Raw genomic sequence first — 13,291 nt, 5'->3', positions numbered from 1 at the left:
GGAAGGGTCCTATTCCCCTCAGCAGCACCTGGGGTGATGAGGAACAAAGGCCACAAGCTGCTAGAGAATAGGTTCAGGATGAAGATTCGGAGGCACTATTTCACTTTAGGGTATTGTGACAGGAGTGCCTCTTTTGGAGTCCGTCTATTGGTGACCCCGCACTCCTATTATGGGCCAACCGCCTGCCTTCTCGCCTGCCATGCTTAGATCTTAATTAATTAATGGATGTTAATTAGTGGGAGGCTGCCCATTTATTTGCCCCAGTGGCAGGGGGCGCTATCTGCAGCTCCTTTTCCTCCCCTACACCACAGCCCAAGCCTCGCAGATGATACTGACATAGTTTGATCTGGACCTTGTTGTAATTTGGCCCTCCCCTTGTCTTCCCTGGGCTTTCCAAAGCCCTGTCTCACTCTGTGTCATTCCGCACCTTCCTGGTGCTCCGCTGCACCCTCGCCTTTGGGCTTCTCACTGGCCCCCTCACTCTGGGGCTTCATGCTAGGCCCCCTCACTCTGGGATTGGGCTTCCCACACCACTGTGGGACCCTATGAGGCCTCCTCCAACCCCTATTAGCCTCACCCAAACCTCCGGTAAAAGCAAAACACAAAACACAAGCCCCTGGGCTATAACAAAAATCCAAGCCTCCCAGCTAAAACAACATTCAATCCCTACCAGGGAATACTCCAGCCCATAATAGCATCAGGAGCTGCTCATGCAGTCAGGCCTCTCCCCTCTGTTTGCTCCAGCAGAGCTCCCTTCCCCCTTGGCTGGCAGCAGGGAACTGCCCTCCTGGCCTCAGGCCTGGGATTCATGTGGGAGCCAGGCCCTGCCCCTTCCAGTCAGCTGGCCAGGTGCAGGTGTGGCCACTTTCCTCCTTAACTGGTTGTCTTGGCAACCAGCACCTGGGTTCCTGCCTCTGCTCTAAGAGTAACCAGCACCTTAGTGTCCTGCTACAGGTAGTTAGGATCTGGAACCAACTTCCTAGGATAGTGGTCCTCACTCCTACTTTGGGTAAATTCAAAAAGAGGTTGGATGAACACCTGTCTGGGGTCATGTGATCCCAGCATGTGCTCCAACCACTGGCAGGGGGTTAGACTAGATGATCTATTCAGGTCCCTTCTGACCCCTAACTACTATCAAACTATGAACTATGAATCTGGCCCTTCCAAACCAGACAGAGATCACCATGACCTTTGGCTGAACTCCTTACGTTCACCAGACACAGATGTTCCTGGTAGTTTCTACTGGGATGAATATTCTAATATAATAAAGGGCTTGGTCCTTCTGTTTATCTGTCTGTAACACTCTTGGAGCACTCTGATTGGTTAGTGAAACAATGAATTGGAGTGCTCCAAGTGCATTATGGACAGGAGGTGGTGACAGCAGCAGTGGTATGGCGGAGCACCACCATGATGGCAAGGACGAAGGGGGTGGAGTGGGAGGGCCAGGCCACTACCACTGGTTGCCCCCCTGCTCCATCCCTGCCATCATGGTGGTGCTCCACCACCTCCGGGGAGCAGGTCTGAGGGGCGGCAAGGTCAGGAGCGCTGGCCCCTGCCCTGGTCCCTGGAAGCAGTGGAGTGCCACTGTCATGGGCAGGATGGAAGGGACAGAGTGGGCTGGCCTCGCCCACCCCCAGCCTTGCTCCTTGAAGGTGACAGTGGTGCAAGGTGCTGGGGGAGGGGGATGGAAGCGATGGTCGGGCAAGCTTCCTGCCCCCCTCCCCACTCCTGGGAGGTGGTGGCGACATGGGGGGGTTAGGGTTTGAGTTAGCAAGCTTGATCCCCCATGTTTGCCCCCCCATCATTTTTGATGGGAAATTCACTATTTTATCTATATTTGTCTTAGTTTATTAACAAGCCCTTATCTCCTTTATTTTAAGTGAATGTAGTAGTAACTCATCTGTAAGGGAATGCTGGAATCTGGGAAATATGTGGAAAAAGGCTGAAGCATGGAGATTTCTGAAAAGGAATGGGAAAATCAGGACACAAAAAATAGCCAAAGATTGAGATTTTTTCCAGGAGTTAGCCATACCACTCTTGCTGAAAGTAATTGGGTCTGTGTGGCTAACTCCTTTGGCTGGCTTTGAAAATCTCTGCCAGGAACGTTTAGCGGCTGCCAAGGGATGAGTTTCACAGTGGAGCAGTTAGCTTTTGATCTGTGAAACAGTTAGCTTACAGCAGAGTGTTCTTCCTAAATTAAAAAGGCCAACTGTTGGAAGGCAGGATACAGTATAATGGGAAGTTGGACCTAGGAAATTAGCTTGTGACCAGGCAAGCAGAGAGATTTTTCTTGCTGAAGATGGTAAAAATGATGAAAATCCCCAGTCAGTTAAAAATGTGATCCATTTTAAGCACCTCATGTATTCCATACCATTTCAGTAGAACATTCAGAGTCCCTTTGAAATCAATAGGACTTAAATGCATAAATGAAGTACAGATTTTAATGGATGGGGTGGGATAACTTACATGCTTAAAGATGAGCACTTTACTGGACTTTACTGTTAGTATCTCTATGAATGCCAAATATCTGGGAATTTTCCATAGTTGTAGCCTACTGTTCTGTTTCCCTTGCAGATGAATGGCCTCCCTTAGTTTTGCTTCATTTATTTAGTGTTTATACAATTAAAATTTTGGATTTTTTTACATTATTTGCTTCCTGTGCTTCAGATTCATCACCACAAGCCTGCACTCCCCCAGTCCCCATCCTCTGCCGCCTCCAATAATAATAAAACTTGAAAGGGTTCATTATTCCCTCTTAAGAGCTACAACAAAATGGACGTAGATTTAGATGTGCTGTTCCCCTCAGATGCCTGGCAAAGCTTCCTTCCTCCCTCTCCAAGTTCTCCTTGTGAAGAATGAGCACAGTGGATCACATGGATGAACTCAGTTCATAAGAGCGTGTGTCAGCCACTTGGTTTTTTCCTTTGATCCTCAGCTCTCCCACCTTCATTGTCACATATACAGCTCACTTTCTCTGAACTCAAAGCAGCTTCAAGTGCCACAGTCAGCTTTCCCTCCCCCCCATCCTCTACAGGAAAACAGAACAGAAAACCATGAGGGGATTTCCCATGCTAAAATTTATAAGAAAAATATTTTGCATAGCTCTAGATGTAGCCCAAGATATTTCCCAGCACCATGAAGTTTGAACCTAGGGCTGCAGAGGAGAAAGGTCTATTCATTATCTTACTCTGAGTTTTCTTGTAACTCAAAAGAGAATTTCTATTGACAGCATCTCACTTGCTAACTGCAGAATTTTCTCTCTTTGGTGAAAGTTAACCCATTTTATTGAAAATCAAAGCTGATTTCATAGAAGTTCATATTTTCCTGGGCAGCTGCAAGTTACAGGTTAACAGACAAGAAAATGTACATGAATTGCGTGGAACAGAGAAGTTTGACATATGCATATTCCTTTAAAACTGTGAATATTTTAATACCTGTTTACATTTAACAATAGGTTACAGTCAAGTTAAATATACTATCTTTTAATGGTCTATGTGTTAAATGTAAACTGTGACACACTGTTTTCCAGTTTCCTCCTTATACTGTACAGTATCATGAAGAATGTGTAATGGTTTTCCTTTTCACCATGGAAAATGTACAAAACAAACCCAGAGAATTAGCAACTAATCTTGTCCATTCCATTTTGGAACAGTAGGGAGTCAGGAGTTTCTTAAGTCTAATGTGTCAGGCAAAAAAATACCCAGATCTTTTCTTTCCAAAAGGCAAATGAAGAAATAAGAAATTCTATACACAACAGGACAGCTTTTGGCTGCTGGGTTAATTTTTGAAAAAGCAGAATTCTGGTGTATTGCTCATGATATTGAATTCTCTTGGCCTTAACTATCTTCAGCCAAACTTCCTACAATATCTGTTTCAAAACAAATTAAGGTAATTGTCGTAAGTGAAAAACAAAAAGGGTGTGTTGTGGGTTTAGGGCTGAATATAAAGAGATGACTCATCTCAACATACAAAGTACAATGGAGATGGGAATAACTAAATCAGAAGGAAGTGATGCCAAGTTCAAGACCTATAGGTTGTAAGGAATATTTTTCTCCTTGCATGGGCTATTAATTTAACAGTGTTATCAAAATGATAAAGAAAAATGAATTAAGGCATAGAAATTATAGGTTCAGTATTTGCAGTCAAATGTTGTCAGGAAAATCTTGGCTTTCCCTATACAACAAAGTTTACTCCTAACCCTCATTCCTACAAAGAAAAGCTTGAAAATGTGAACAGAGTATAAACCATGTAGTGATCCCTGCCTGAGTCTCTTGACAAACTGAAAAAATAACTCCAAGAGGTGTGAATTGCTCCAGGCATCTCAAAGGGCTGCTATCTCCCACTATTTTCGGTAGTCCTACCATAGTAACTATTGGCAAGTTGAGGAGGCCACTGGAGATTTGACCCTGGTTGCTGGTATAAGGACAGGAACCCCCTGCTCCTGAAATTCCTGCTGCTTCACAGTGGGGACACCTTTGCTACCTTTGCTTTTGCACTCAGATGAATGAGGCCCACCCCCCACTTGACTGCTGCTCTGGCAGAGAAGGGAGCCATGTACCACAGCCTTGATCTTATCAGTTGTGATAAGGCAACGTGGCTGTGGGGAGGGACATAAAGGTAAAGCTAAGGGAAATCCATATCTTCTGATATGCCTATTTGTATCCAACCCTAAGAACAAAGAGTTGTTGCAGTGGAGACCATACAAATATAAAAGTTAGTGCAGCTAAGAACCACCAAAAATATTTATTAGGACTGTGCAAAACAGCAGTGTTCCATTTTGACCAGTGTTTCACTGGTTCTATTGAACAGCATTCCATTTTGAATTTTGTTTCCATTTGAAACAGCTGTTCCATTCAGTTCTGTCGAAACAGGGTCAAAACAGTGAAACTGTTTTGACGTTTCATCCATAGGATATAATGGGGAAGGTCAAAACAGCCTATAGCTTTGTCATTTCTGGCCTGATTTGGACAAAACTTGCAGGAATGGTAGCCACTTCTGAGGGTATGCAGCCTGCCAAGTTTCAAGGAAGTGTTACAAAGTTAAAAAACATAAAATATAAAATGTAAAAGAGAGAAATGTCATGGCACATACAACAAATAAACCAAATACAATGAGGGGGAATACAATACTGATGCAGAATACTATTTTACACACATAAAAGCACCTACAAAATATATTTTTATTACAAGTATACCTTAACTTTGTAACAAATGTACTTTATGTTTAAAAGTAAGTTGTAACATATAACAATGTTAGCGAGGGCAGGAATTGAACCACAGCCTCCCTGTATTGAGCTGGTCCCTGAGTGAATCATGATTGATTGCCTAACACGGTAGCTAGTGACAATAATGAGTTAATGAGCAAGGATTAACACCTACAAAACCACAGACTAATGAGAAGACTCAATACAGAACCAGGAACTCCTGGAAACTTCACTGTTAAAGGTACAGAAGCCCTGGTTGGAACTAATGAATGCTGGAGACCAACTCTTGGGGCTGAAATACCCCACAAGCAACAGCTCCCAGAGCCCTATTCATCATGGCAGTGAATTAATCAGAATTCATCAATGGACTCCTGAGACTGCATGTAATCACGGATGTGACCCCTGGGGCTGACCGTTGCCATCCAGCAGCCACCAAGCGAGATGTCCCACGAAGTCAACAACCCCTGGATTGGGTAAGCGCAAGAATTGGGGAGTCACCAAAGTCTGCCAGAGAGGGATAAAAGGCAGTGAAGAATGACCCCCAGAGGCGCCCTCTTTGACCCAACGAGCACCCTGCCTATCCAGCCAGAAGGACCAGCTGGCAATCCCCTTCTGAAGCAACATTGCCTTGAAAGAAGCCTTGACTGGCCATCAACAGCAGACTCCAGTGCTTGGGTATATATCTTGACACTGGTGCTTAATATTCATAGCTAGTTACTGTGAGTGTGTGTGTGTGTGCATGAATGTGTGTGTGTGTTTGAGGGGATCATCCCCAAGGTTTATGATCTGACTTTTGCATCTGTCTAATAAACTAGAGTTTTATGATGATCCTGTGAGTTGGTCCTTTGTAGACATCATGGCCACAGCAGGGCCTAGCAGGTCTGCAGTCTTCACCTCCCTCTGCCCCAAGATGGACACAGTTGCACAAGCACCCATAACACGAATTTTTTCTGTCAGCTGCTAGAGGTGCAGGGCCCCAGAACCCTGGCAACTATTTCCTTGACAGTGAGCAGGCTTTGTGGCCACAGCATGTGCTAGCAGGCCAGGAGCTTTCACCTTGCTGCACCTTAACATACACACACTGTCACCCACGTCATGAGTTTTACTTGTCTGCATCTTGAGGTACAGTTTCCCTGAAACCCCTGAACCTATCTCATTGTAACTTGGCAGTCTTTGTGGCCTCAGCAGGGGCTAGCATGCTGGCAGTTTTGACTCCATTGTGGCTTAACACGTACACGTGACATGAGTTTTGCTTTCAAGATGTTGGGGTGCAGTTTCCCTGAACCCCCTGCACCTATCTCCTTGAAACTTGGTAGGCTTCTTGCCCTCAGAAAGGGCTACCAGTTCTGCAATTTTCATCCAAAGTAGGCCAGAAATGACAAAGTATAGGCTGGTTCAACCTTCCCCATTATAGCCTATGGGCGAAACTTCGAAACAGAGGCAAAAGGGCGAAATGTTTTGACTGATATCAGTTTTGAGGCTGTTTTGATGATATCAGTTTCATTTTGATTTTGCTGTTTAAACTATAATACAAGTCAAAACAGCATCAAAACAAAACTGGCAGCGAAATTTCGCACACCCCAGTTTTTATTTCGTTTATTGCTTTCTTTCAGTAAGTTGTTTCTCTGGCAATGTCTGTCAAATTTTCAGTTCAGGTGAGAGAGTTTTTAGGTTTAACACTGACAAAACAGTTCTTTTGTGGGTTTTGGTTGCCCCTCCAGATGACATTACTACCTACTGGTCAGTGCTTTTACTACATTTCTGATTTTTAAATAGTCTTTGTTTCAAACCAAGTTAGGTTTATATAACTTCCACTTCTGTAAGCTTAGGAGAGTATTCCATTTCCCAAACTCTGTTTGGATTGTTAAAATTACTGGGAATTAACTTGGAATTTCTTCTAGTGCTGCATTTCCTTGAGAGGAAGACTGAAGTCAGCCCCTTTGTTTTACCTTCTTAAGTGAGCTCTAATCATTAAGATTCACAGGTGGTCTGAATTGCTATAACTTGACCAAAATCCACTTATTTCATTCAGTTGATTTTACTGAAGTGAATTGGCATAGCTGCAGTCCTGTCTATCTTGTTTGTCTACCTGCAGTAGAACATCCTTGATGCACTTGGAAGCTGCTGTATTACTACACTGGGCCACTAGATGGGACACTTGCATTTAAATTTTCTGGTGCTATGAACAAAGCCTGCAGAAGGGCTCACAATTTTGAATGTAATGAAGCATATCAAGTCAGTTATCTTCAGGAAGTGTATGATGATGATTCAGATCTTTTTACAGCATCTATTAAATAGAGATGTTACAGCTGTCCAGCACAGATTCAGGCACCACCAAGCATAACAGTGATGACTGATATGCTTGAGTGTTTTTTGAAATCTTCCTCAACCTCCTTTCTGAGTGCGCTGTCTTGATAGGTTTCTTCAGAGAATGATGCAGTGGCACTGGCAAAGCCATTGTCATTTGTAGCAGCGTGCCTCATCCCTGATGCAACAGTTTGGAAGAAGTCAGTGTGCAGATCTTTTAGGATAGTGACAAACACTTAAAAATCCCACACCTTGGCTCTCAACGTGAAGGGAGGACTTAAGTATTTAAATATACGTTCAGAAATCTAATTTTCATGGCCAATGAACTGGCTAGATGTTGAAAAGCTCATTTTTGTTCCAGTGATTCCAGACAATAAACAGAACTTTTTCCTGTGCTTTCAAAGAAATCCCAGTAATATTTTGCTGCTTAGTCATTATTTTTTTTAGATGATACAGTATTCATGTAATGATCGGCAGAGTTGGCAGTATGTAATACGTCTTCATCTGGCAAGGGGAGTTAGATAAATCAAGGAGCTACTGCAGAATAGAGACTAATGAATAGAAGAAAATCATATCAAATTAGGAGGAGAGTACCTTAATGTTACTTCAGAAAAAATATTCCTAACAGAAAGTCTTAAACATTTTTCATCTAAACATTTTGGGTATTGCTTTTCAATTATCAGGTTAACTACATTTAAAGGAAATATTTTGCAGAAAAGAGGTATAAAATACGACTTTATTGTAAGAGAATATTATAATTGGGTTAGACACGTTTCAAAATCCCCAAAGCTAGAAATTTAAGGCATAAAGAGGCAACTGAATTGTACTAGTTAAAGATGCAGACTAATTACAGGTTCTGTATAGGTCATGTGAAAGGCCTCAGTTGCTGCAGTGTGCTGAGTAAAGGCAATGTATTCCAATGCAGTGTGTTTTTACTTGGTACCACAGGAATTTAATAAGGACTCTCCCAGAACAGTATGGCATATGGAGTAGACATGTCTCCCATTAATGTGTGTGAATTTTTGCCAGTCACAATTATGGGTGCTTGTGCAACCAACTGTGTGTGTCTTGGGGCAGTTGATTGTCTGTATTGATTCCTTCCTCTCCTTAGTCTCTGGTTTTGTAGGTGTTAATTGATGCTAATTATCTGGTTACATTAACTAGCAACTGTGTAGTGAGATGGTCCCTGAGTGAATCATGGCTGCAGAGGGCCCGGTGCTTCCCTCCCTGGCTGTGGTGCCCCCTGGAACTGTCTGGGTCGGGTGCTAGCAGGTGGGTGCCACCTGGGGGATCACCACCTCCCTGGAGGGAAGCACTGGGGTTCCCCACAGCTCAGGGACTGCTCAACCCACCAGCAGCTCACCACCCCCCTCCCCACCATGGGAGAGGCAGGTAAGCGCTAAGGACCAGGCTCCCTAACCCTTGTGTACACACAACAGGGATTTAGTTTGGTTTAGTTCTCCCTAAATTGAAACTGTGGAAAACAATTGAAATAGTGGGTTTTAAAAAACCCACTGTTTCCACAGTTTCAATTTAGGGAGAACTAAACTGAACTAAACCCCTGTCACATGTACAAGCACGCATAGTAGTCTGGCACTACAAAGCACTTCATAAGCACTTCATAGATGACCTAAATTACCCAGACACTTGCTGGGAGGAGCAGTTGGCTAGGTCTGTCTGTTCATGTAGGCTCTTAACCTGCATACAGGACCTGCATCTAACATAGGAAGTATGCAGTCCCACTAGGGAAGATGCCTTACTTGACTTGGTGCTGGCCTCAGGGGAGGACTTGGTAGGGGATCTACAGGTACAAGGTAACCTAGGGGATAGTGATCACCAGTTGACAGGATTCACTATCCGGTGTAAGATGGGAAAGACAACTAGTAGGGCAACAGTGCTAGACTTCCAGAGGGCCAACTTCAATGAGCTCAGCAGATTAGTAAGGGTGGGACTGAGGGGTAATCACATCTGTGAGATGGGAATCCAAGAAGGGTTGGAGTTCCTCAAGGAATTGATCCTACAGGCATAGGGGGACACTATCCCAATACATGCAAAGGTAGGCAAAAGAGCCAAAAAGCCTTCTTGGCTGAGCAGGGAAATACAGCAGATACTTCAGAGGAAAAAAGAGGCCTTCAGGCTGTGGAAGCAGGGGGAAGCCACCAAGGAGGAGTATACCTACTTGGCTCGTGCTTGTAGGGAAGCAGTGAGGAAGGTGAAAGCAGATACAGAACTCAAGTTGACAACAAAGATTAAGGATAACAAAAAGTCCTTCTTTAAGTACATAGGGAGCAGGAAGAAGGCGCAGGGTAGCATAGAGCCACTACAGAATGGACTAGGGCAACTCATAACTGATAGGATGGAAAAAGCAGAGCTCTTGAATAATTTCTTTGCTTCTGTTTTCCTGGACACAGATACAAATACACCTCCCAATGAGTCTTTACTCTGGAGTGAGAGTAATACCAATCCACCAACAGTTAGCACTGATCTAGTGAAGGGGTATTTGGAAGGGCTGGACGTATTTAAGTTGGTGGGCCCCAACGATCTTCACCCAAGGGTACTAAAGGAATTGGCTGATGACGTAGCAGAACCACTGGCACAACTGTTTGAGCACTCATCGCACTTGGGACTGGAAAACGGCCAATGTGGTCCCTATCTTCAAGAAGGAGAGGAGGGAGGACCCGGGTAATTATAGGCCAGTTAGCCTCATCTCTATTCTCAGGAAAACCTTAGAAAAAATCATAAAGGATCACATTTGCAGGGGGCCAGTGGGTAACACAATGTTGAGAGACAACCAGCTTGGGTTTATAGCAGGCAGATCATGCCTGACTAACCTGGTCTCTTTTTATACCCAGGTCACAAAGTACTTAGATGCAGGAGTGGAAGTAGATATTATTTACCTGGATTTTAAAAAGGCTTTTGACACAGTGTCACACACAATTCTTATGAACAAACTGAGTAGCTGTGATGTAGATTTTTTCACAGTAAGGTGGGTGAAAAACTGGCTTATGGGACACATCCAGAGGGTGGTGGTGGATGGGTCGGTTTCTCCCTGGACGGATGTGGGCAGTGCTGTCCCCCAAGGCTCTGTCCTTGGACCAGTAGTATTTAATATCTTCATCAGCAATCTGAATAAAGGGGCTTAAAGCACCTTATCCAAATTTGCAGATGACACTAAACTGTGGGGTATAGTAAACACACTGAAGGGCAGGGAGTAAATGCAGGCAGATCTGGACAGACTGGGGAAGTGGGCAGATCAGAATAGGATGCAATTTAACAAGGACAAATGCAAGGTGCTACACCTGGAGAGAAAGAATCTCCAACACAGCTATAGACTGGGGGGTACCATTCTGAGTACCACAACAGTGGAAATGGATCTCGGAGTCCTGGCTGATGCAAAAATGAACATGAGTTGCCAGTGTGACGCAGTAATAAGCAAGGCTAACTGCACTCTTTCTTGCATCAGCAGGTGTATCACAAGCAGGTCTAGGGAAGTGATAATTCCCCTCTATGCGGCATTGGTGAGGTTGCAGATGGAGTACTGTATCCAGTTTTGGGTGCTGCACTTCAAGAGGGATGTGGACAACCTTGAGAGGGTTCAGAGGAGGGCTACTCATATGATTGAGGGCCTGCAGGTAAGACCCTATGAAGAGAGACTGAGGGACCTGAATCTCTTCAGCCTCCACAAGAGAAGGCTGAGAGGCGATCTTGTGACTGCCTACAAACTCAGTGGGGGCGGGGGGGCAGTCAGAAGGGAATAGGGGACACTCTGTTTACCAGGGCATCCCTCGAGGTTACCAGAAGTAATGGCCACAAACTGAAGGAGAATAGATTTAGATTGGACATAAGGAAGAAATTATTTATGGTAAGGGTTGCCAAAATATGAAATGGGCTTCCAAGGGAGATGGTGCTTTCCTCTTCCTTGGAGGTGTTCAAGAGGAGATTAGGCAGGCATCTGGCTGGGGTTACTTAACCCCAGCGCTTTTTCCTCCCTGGAGCAGGGGTCAGACCCATTGATCTACCAGGTCCCTTCCGACTCTAGAAATCTATAAAATCTATAAAGCAGAACCCCCCCCAACTAACTTTTAATAGCACTTTTTTTAATGCCTAGATTTCGAGACTGTTTCATAAAAAAAAAAATGTAATTATCCCATGTTAAATATAGGAAACGTGGAGATGAGAGGAGAAAAAATTGACTGAAAGTCACCAAGCAGTCAGTGGTAGGACTAAAATCCAGCTCTCCTCAGTCTCAGTTTATTGAATCCTTGTCCACTGAAGCAAACTTTCTCTTACACAAAGGATGTTTATCAATAGCTCTAGAATGTATCTTTCTACAGAATCTTTACCAGAGGGCCAAAAGATTTGCAGAAAAATACTAAATCTTCATTTCCAGATCCTTTCATTGTTGACAGTGAAAGGATTTCATTGTTAATTTAAAAGGAACTGCCCTTTGCTTCCTGAGCTAGAGAGAAACTTTCAGAATAGATGGCTTGGTCAGTAACTGGGTAGTACATTTTTCAGTGACAGGGAACCTGAAATCTAATATTTTCCAGTGGCTGATGGCCTTTATTGAGCTACTTCCATTGTGTCTCAAGGTTTTTCTTATACCTCAGTGACTACATTATGGTGTGGACATACCAGGCTAGTGTAAATGAACTATATTGGTACAAGCAGTAGCCTACCTGTAGCAATATGAAACTCAGCATGGGCTGCATGTCTCCCAGAGAGATTATATGCCGCTCTGGCTAGATTGTACCAGAGCTAAATCAGGTGCATTGCAGTACAACATGGACATACTCTTATTCAGGATTTCCCAAGCACTCTTCAGTTGCATTCAGAAGACACAATGCCTTTCCATTAAGCATAAAGTATGATGCTCCAAGTCTGTGAACTCAGTGCTACATAAAATTCACATCCAGTACATTTTAGCTCTATAGACAAACTAGGGACAGACAGACGAGTTATATATATGAGTTAAAAGTGGGGAGGCATTCCACATACACACTGATACACTGATACATGGCAACTCTATCCTATGGCAAATAGAAGTTAAACCAAGGCAGTTAATTTATGAAAAAGATGTTAAATTACCATGGTTTAGCTTCCACATAATATAGATTAGAGTGGATACAAAAATGGTTACTGCTGATAAACTGACATGTCCCTTCGTTCTCTTAACTTGGTATACCATATTTAGTTGTATCTAAATCAACCCTGAATTTAAGATAATCCCCCAGTAATTAGATTCTATACATGGAAATTTTATTATCATTACTGAGGTATGGAATTTGTTATAGTTTTTGAGGTATGGAATCTAATTATCAGAGGGTTATCCTAAGTTCTCTGGATCTCCCCCACCCACCCACTACAGCAGGGAAAATAGTGGCTTTGGGGAATCACGTTGCCCTCTTGCCCTCTGCCCCCCACTTCTTCCCCCTACGTAGGAGCTGTCCTGCTCCCCTTGCTACCCACGCCTCCTGACCCCCAACACGCAACAGGCTCTGCTCCTCCCACTCCACTACTCACAATCTGCCCCTTCCTCCCTGCTCCCTAAAGTCTCTGCCTCTTCCCCACCATCCCTTTATTGTCAGACAGTGCTCATGATCTTTTCCTTCTTGAAAAACAGCATATAGAAGTTCAGCCCTTGCCAGGCCATGCAGCAGTGTCAGCACTGCTTATTTGTCCCAGGGCAGTGGACAAAGTTTCTATGTAGTCTGTGCCTAGGAGGGAATGCAGCCTGAGCTGGAGCTGAGCTGTGCCTGACAGTAAGGTGGGGGGGGGGGG

This window comes from Gavialis gangeticus, unplaced genomic scaffold, assembly GCF_001723915.1.
Source record: "Gavialis gangeticus isolate Ggan-Ray unplaced genomic scaffold, GavGan_comp1, whole genome shotgun sequence".
Taxonomy (NCBI): Eukaryota; Metazoa; Chordata; order Crocodylia; family Gavialidae; genus Gavialis; species Gavialis gangeticus.
The sequence above is the reverse complement of the archived record's forward strand: the minus strand, read 5'-3'. Positions refer to the sequence as shown.